Source organism: Rousettus aegyptiacus, unplaced genomic scaffold (genome assembly GCF_014176215.1).
Source record: "Rousettus aegyptiacus isolate mRouAeg1 unplaced genomic scaffold, mRouAeg1.p scaffold_m13_p_3, whole genome shotgun sequence".
NCBI classification, from domain to species: Eukaryota; Metazoa; Chordata; class Mammalia; order Chiroptera; family Pteropodidae; genus Rousettus; species Rousettus aegyptiacus.
In genome coordinates, this window is record NW_023416306.1 from 149,409,996 (window position 1) to 149,416,901 (window position 6,906).

The following is a 6,906-nucleotide window of genomic DNA, read 5'->3' on the forward strand; positions in this document are numbered from 1 at the left end:
TCTCTGCCAAGACTGGCCCACAGAGGGTGAGTCAAGTTCCCTCCTCCGTTCACTTTGCCAAAGAGCAAGAATAGCCTTGGCCACTAGAAGAGCTAAGATATCAGAAAACGTGGTCAGCGAAGACTGCATGAAGGAAGGTGATGTCATACGTGCAAAATGGCGCCTGAGCCTGTTGTGAAATTACACCTTGTGGCAGGAAGCCAACCCCCCTGTCAGCTCGTGATGGTGGGCGGGCTTTACCCCACTTTTCATAAATGCTCACAACATTTCTCGCTGCAACTTGCGTGTGACCCTTCCTCCACCCTCTTGTCCTGCTGTGGCCTGCTGCTGCTGTGCCTTGCTGAATGGTTCTTAGATTCCCCAGTCCCCAAAGCTTCTCAGGTCACTCAAAAGCCAACCTCAGGCTCTAGGGCCACACTAAACTGAGGCCTGTTTCAGTTCAATTGCTCTTTTCTCACTTAGAAGTGATTGATCACTGGGCTCCATCATGTTAGTTTTTCTATTTTTGACCTTCGTAGTACCCAGATGGCTGTGCTGACTTTTTACTGGAAACACCACTAACAAAAATGGCGAGCGGGTCGGGTCCATTAGGCAATCAGAGACATCAGGGACCACCAGGCTTCAGCCCAGTGTCCTCAGCACCCTCCTAGGCTGCAGTTCACTCACAGGTAGGGATGCTCGGAGACTTGGGGTTGGGGCTTGTACTTTTTGATTGAGTCCTGTCAAGAGAGCGTAGAGGATGAGGGCTTGAGGAGTTAGAGGAATAGAGATCTGGAAAGAAAGGACATGGGAAACGGGATAGGACAGATCAGTCAACATTTCAGATAGTGAAGGGTTAGGACTTCGGATAATTGACGTGGTCTTTGTATCTCATTCTTTCTCTAAGATGCCCATAAGCATTTGGGACAAGTGTAAAACACATGTATGTGTATAACACACATGCACACCCCTCCTTTAGTTTGGCATAAGATGAGTGTCTTTTCTGTTTTCCCTCCTAGCCAATGATACATCTTTGGTGGCCACGACTCCCTTCTTAAAGGACCACGTTAAAAAAGGAAGACACGAAAACAAGCATGTTCAAACGTGTGTGTGTCTCCACCATATGTGACCGCTTTCTTTTCTTTGCGTGCCCCCTCCCCTGGGAGGCTCGCGCTCACCCTCCCTTTGCTGAGATAATCTGCACCCTCCCACTTCATTAGTCGCAACCCCCTCCTGCCCTGGGACAAAAAATAGGGCCAAACTGTTCAAAAGAACACATGGAGACCCCATTAATGCTGGCCCTAATTGTGCCAATTCAAACCCCTCAATAACTCTAATTAAATCCCGTCTTGTGTGGGGCGCTGAATGGCAACACAGCTGTCATTCCAAACAATCGCATAACAGAGCTATGAAAAAAAAAAAAAATCTCTAAATGCAATTTTTGGTGGTGGTTGTTATGGAAAGGTCAATGGCGAGGGTTAAGAGAGGGGTGCAGAAAGCGTGAGGAACCTTGAAAAAGTCTTCTATGTCAGGTCACAGTTTGAAATCTGAAGACCTTTAGCTTTTTCCCTCTAGTTCTCCCCCTCCCCTTCCTCCCCCCCGGGCAGGAACACCTGCACACACACTGGAAGGGGCCGTGACCACCAGACACATGGATCCCACAAGTCGACTGAAACATCTGAAAGAAAAGGAAAAGAAATCCAACCAAGAAAACGGCACACCAAAAACCGAGATGGAGTTTTTTCCCTGCCTCTACCCGTGTCTTTTAGGATCCAGCTGCACGTTGCTGGGCACCATAAATAACTCTGCAATTACATCAATTGGTTGCATATTTGTTGACACTGGGGGAGAAGCCCTTGAGGTTGGGGGAGGTGGATTTCAGCTGCAGTTTAACAAACACTCTTCCCCTCTGCCATCCCTCCAAGTCCTATTTCCAACCACCCTGTTTAGTTTTTCTGGATAGAGGGAAGCCGTGGGCTGACAGGCACATTTCTGAATAAGCTTTGACAGCCCCCATTCAAATGCATGTCTCATCTGCTGGCTGTCCCTGGATCCATTTGTCGATCCACGGGGTTTAGAAATTATATCCTTCTGTGGAAGAACTTGAGAGATGGGTTCCTGGCAACACTCGAGGGGGTTTAATTCCCTTTGGAGGCGGAGGTGAGGGTGTGTGTGGTGGGCTTATTGTCAGGCACATTGTTTGGATCAAGTGAGAACTGGCTAGACCTTGTCTGAATCCCCAAACCCATCCTGAATTTTTCTAATGGCGTGGCCCGCCCTATGGGGTCTCCTGAATTCCATTCCTTGGTAAGTGACAGGATCTTAGTCACTTCACTCACTATACCTTAGTCAGCGGGCAAGAATTGGAGATTTCAGCTTGAAAACTAGCTCTCCGTTAGCTAGGAGGACTTCACAGAATGGGATGAAGGGTGAGTGGGGCAGACGGTGGAGATTGTACCCCAGCTGGCAGCTCAAAGTTAGCTGAGATTGAGGCTCAGGACTCATTTTCCCTCTGCCAGAGCTAGGATGAAAGGAACTCCAAGGGTCGGCGAGTGGGGGAAAGTGCCTGAGACACACTGAGGTTGTGTGTCTTGGAAGTGGCTCTGCCGAGTGCTCAGAGTCATACTTGGGAGGAGAGACCATGTCTGTCTTGCTCATCACTCTATCCTCACAGTTCTCAGCATGAGCCTGACACACCCAGGAGGCTCTCAGCTAATGTTGGGGATGGATGGAAACCTAAAGTTCTGGTTTCCAGGTGCTCTGAGCTCTTAAGAAGAAAGAATTACATCAGTCTGAAGTCATGTGGTTGACTTCACATGGTATGGCGGAAAGGGCATACGGGTTTTGGAGCCAGCAGATCATAACTTCAACATACTGTTCAGAGCCACTGTAAGGGTAAATAAGCTCATGCAAGTCAACACAACAAAAGTTACCTCCTTTCCCTCCCTGTGAAACCAGTGAGGAGAAGAACTTTCTGAATCTAGGCCTCTGACCTCCTCACTGAAAAATAAGGATAATGTAGTTCTACAAATTAGCAAAAGGGAAAGCAGACCCGAGATCCTAAAAAGCAAGGCAAACCTGGTTTCCAGTTATGCTCTCGCCCTTGCTTCTTTGTATTTGCAGTTCGCTCTGCCTGGAATGTGCTTCTCCCAGAGTTCTGCAGGGTCCCGTCCCTAGCTCTCCTTCACATCTTGGCTCGAATGTCACTCATTCTTTTGGTCTCCCTCCAGCACACTATCCAAAATAGCAACAATGTTTATCGCCGTCTCCCTTACCTGCTTTATCTTTCCTTATGGTGCTTATCACTCCTGGACACATTGCATATTAGTTGATTTGTTTGTTATCTATCTTCTCTTACTCTATTCTGAGTTTTATGAGAATAGGAACTTACTTTTGTTCATTGCTGTACCTATATCACTTAGAATAATGTCTGGCACATAGTAGATGCTCAATTAATATTTATTGACTAAATAGACAAAGGGTGGTGACACCCTCTGATCACCTAGCGGGAAGAGAATACTTAGCCTTAAATATTTGTTAGGGCAGGTTCCTTCATGAGAAATGCTATGTAAGAGGGTGGACCTTCTCTCTTTGGTTTGCAACCTAGGGTGTTTAGAGCAATGGTTAAGATCATGGCCTCTGGAACCGGATAGATCTGGATTCAAATCTTGGGTCCACTCCCAATAGCAATGAGAATTTGGGATAATTACCTGGCCAATGCCTTGAGCCTCAGTTTCCTCATCTGAAGATAATAATAGTGGTTACCTCAAAGGACTATGGGGTGAATTGAGATAATGTTTGAAGTGTTTATGACAATTCTTGGCACAAAATATGTGTGCAACGAATGGTGTACCATTGTCATCATGGTCATTGTCATTTTCATTATCTTGATGCCAAGAACCCTCCTTTAACTGAGAGTGGGGCTGATCTAAGGCCTGGCGATACCATGGAGTAAAGTGACAAAAGGGAGTGGAGACTTTTATTTTGAAATATTCTCCCCCAACCAGTCACACTCGGGGGGGGGGGGGTCAGCTCTCTTATTTTTAAAACCTGAACTTGGTTGCCAATCGCATAGTCACCTAGATACAGAAGGACCACAAATTCCTCATGGAATTTATCCCCTTGAGCTTGCACAGCTGGTGTAGAAGGTCCCCATGTAGTATCTGGGTCATTATCACCTGGACAAGGAATCAGATTCCTCTTCAAATCAGAACAGGTTTCTGTCCAAGGCCAGAGTAAATACCATCCCTCCAAAGAGGCCAAACAGATGAGTCATGAACAGACAAATCTGAGTGTAATTTTTCACTTTCCTTAGGAAGTTGTGGGTGGGCACCCTCATTCTCTTATCAGCTCCAAAAGCTGATCTCAAGTGTGGGCTAAAGAGATTGCCTGCTCTAGGGTCTCTTGACCTGTCAGTCCATGGTTGGACCCATTTCTGGGATATGTCAGCATTTCCACTGTAGTTGTTTAGCTACCCGTTCACCCTGTGAACAACTATATTGTATGATTATATAGATATATATGTTTATGTGCACATATGGAAATGTATGGTACACATACAAACCCTGGTCGTTCCCTGCTTCTGGAGATTGGAAACGGGGGGTTTTGGAATTATCTAAACATTAAGTTCAAATTCTAGCTTTGCCATGGAGTAGGTCTGTGACCCAGGTCAAGTCATTGACTCCCCATAGAAGCTTAACTGGTGAAAAGGTCCTAGGTGGGAAGCCCAATGAAGTTCCACCTGTGTGAACACCTTATGCTCATCAAAGAGAACTCTCCTTATTTTTCCCAGCAGGATAAAAGTGGGGTTGGCTGAGCAGAAACAGGATTTCTAGGTAGGGAAAGAGGAGAGAGAGGGGAAGGGCTCACACATCATGGAAAAGGGAGGGACCGCTCACTGTGCAGAGTGGGTGTGCAGGTGGAGGAGCAGTGGAGAGTCATTCCCGGAGCCGCACGCTCTGACCCACTCTGGGGCCCAGCTGTGCCCAAGGGCACTAGGGCTGCTCAGCCCGACAGAGCAGCCCTTTGCGGTGTGCAGAGCTCAGCACGAGCCTTAACCTTGGGTCGGCTCACATGTAGGGAGTGCTGACTAGCAGCAGGTGGATCGAAGAGTTGAGAAAGATTTCGTTCACGGAGGCAGTGGAGAGTTAAAGAGCTTTACTGATAAGGGGATTGTATTAGTCACCAAAGGTTGGCCTCGAGACAGCCCTCTGGATGGTGGAAAGAGAATAGTAGCACTTCTATTTGCACTCTGTCTAAAAACAAGAATGTAAAGTACTTAATAAGGTCTGATCGCAGTGACTCCAATTCCCTCACGCGGTCTGTACGTTAGATGTCATGGGCCACGCCGGATTCGTGAGCGAAGACCCCGCGTCCTCTGTGGGCGCCCCCGTCCTTTCTGCGCTTCCGGCGTGTTGTGATGTGCCGCAGTACCTTCGTGCCTGCTAATTATAATTTACACAGTATGTTGTTTAGGTGAGACTAACACCTACCTTCACAAAGTAGACAGGGAGCCCAAAAAGATTCCTTTGAAAAACTGCGTTTTAAAGATAATATTAATCATAATATATTATATAATAACATCATATTGTTTTGCAAGCAAAAATAAAGACAATGGATGAGCTGACACTTCTCTAACGTCTCTTATGGGTTGTACTTTGCAGCCACATTATGAGGTAAAACAATGATCTGGCAAGAAACCATTGACAAAAACGGAAATTATCTTGAAGTCTACTTGAAATATAGATTTACAGCAAGTCTCAATGAAGAATCTTATCCTAAGAAAGTATGTTGCCTTCAACTATTAGCCACTGATAAATTGAAGCCACCATGGTTAGTAAAACATAAAAATATAATTTATTCCATGTTTCTCTTATCTCTTCACATTTTCTATATGTTCTGTATATAATATATTGGTACAAATAGTGTGTGTGTGTGTGTGTGTGTGCGTGCACGCGCGCGTATGCTGAAAACATTTCACTGACAGAGACATATGATAAAAAATGTTTGAAGCCCACCCATCCAGACTGCCCCTCTTGTTGTACAGATGAAGTAACCAAGGACAGAGGAATAAAGCCATGTTGTGTTCAAGGTCTCACTGTGACTTAGTCTTGGGGCACCATGTAGGCATTGGGACTCAGACAATTGCCTGTTCAGAACTTGTTAGCTGTACAGAATTTTGTTGTGCTTTTGTTAAGGGTATAGCACCTCCTTTTACTATGCATCATTGAAATATCTTAGGACAGTTTTTTTTGCTTTTTGTCTTTTGTTTTCTTTTCTCTCTGTGGTTCTGTTATATCTATAAAAAAATGGAGTGGCAGTGCCGGGGCCCAGACTGTGTCTGGGAAATGTTAGTCCACTTAAGAATAAGGGCTCTTAACCATAACATATACATGCTAATAACCAATATACTGATTATATTTCATTCTTATCTGTTAAGGACTTTGAGTGCTATTACCCTGTAACTCTCTTGGTAGCATATATTCTAGAACCTGACAAAATCAAATTTCTTTGGACACCTTCCTTTCACCAGGTATTTAGAAATATTCCATTCTTCAGCGTTTTTAGTAATGAAACTGCTCTCCCTTCAGTAGGGGAAGAAAGAAAATTTACTGGAGTACAAAAAGGGCTGGGCACAGAGAGGAAGGAGTGGCTGGGAGTGAGCTGGAAGGATGGTCAGAAAGGTGGCTATGGATGGGAGAACAGTGTGGAGAGAGAAAGGAGTCTCGGAAGAGAGAAATAAGCACGGAGGAGGAGGAGGGGAGAGGAGGTGGTGGTGAGGGGGGGGGTGCTGTGGGCTCACTGTACTCCCTGTTTCTATTAATCCAATTAAAGTGTTGAAAATCAGATCATATGGGAAGCTTTTAACATGGATTTTTCGTTATGGCGTTGGGCTGGGGCTGGGGGTGGGAGGAGGGGAGAACGGGA